This window comes from Octopus bimaculoides, chromosome 8, assembly GCF_001194135.2.
Source record: "Octopus bimaculoides isolate UCB-OBI-ISO-001 chromosome 8, ASM119413v2, whole genome shotgun sequence".
NCBI classification, from domain to species: Eukaryota; Metazoa; Mollusca; class Cephalopoda; order Octopoda; family Octopodidae; genus Octopus; species Octopus bimaculoides.
Genome location: NC_068988.1, coordinates 52112469 through 52113303, shown reverse-complemented (window position 1 = coordinate 52113303; position 835 = coordinate 52112469).

Genomic DNA, 835 nt, shown 5'->3' with positions numbered 1-835 from the left:
TATATATATATATATATATATATATATATAATAAGGGTGAAAAATTGAATATTAATTTGATTAATATCAATTTAAAACCAATGGCCTAGCATATTGAAAAATCTGAAAATTCAGAAAAATTATATTACATACATATAAGAGGGATGACCACTAAGTGGACATACATTATGCTAGAAGAAGACCTCCTATGGTCTGACCACTAAGAAAAGATTGTTCTCAAGAAAATTCAGGACATAACGTATTCTGAGTGTAAAGCTGGACGGGAGACAAACACAGAAGATCCCTAATTCTTCATCAGTTATCAGCCAATAGCTAATACATAGTTACGCACCTTTAATGATAAGACTGAGAGCTTCACAATTGGTGGCGCCCGCAAAAAATATTCTTTTTGCGGAGAATTCAGGGCCGAGAGCAAACAAAACAAAAATAAAGCAAAATGACACAGAGTATGATTTAGGACGGTCGACAAAGACGAAGAGTCGAGCGAAATATAGTTTTAGGGCCAGGAAGACGAGAATAGTGGGTAACGCTTAGAACTTATCCTAAAGGACGGTGAGACAGAGAATCTGCGACTGGTCATTTCGGGACAAGTGTGGCAAATAAGAAAACGGAGAGGATAAATTAAGGGTGAACCACTTGTTACCCCCGCCCATATATAATAGCCAATTACGAGATTGCCATACAATAACAAGCACTTGGATATGAATAATTGGCTACACTACTACCAGCAGTATATTGGATAGGTACTATCCCTTAGTTGGTTTCTGAACCTCTAACTCATACATACATACATACACACACACACACACACACACACACACACACACATATATAT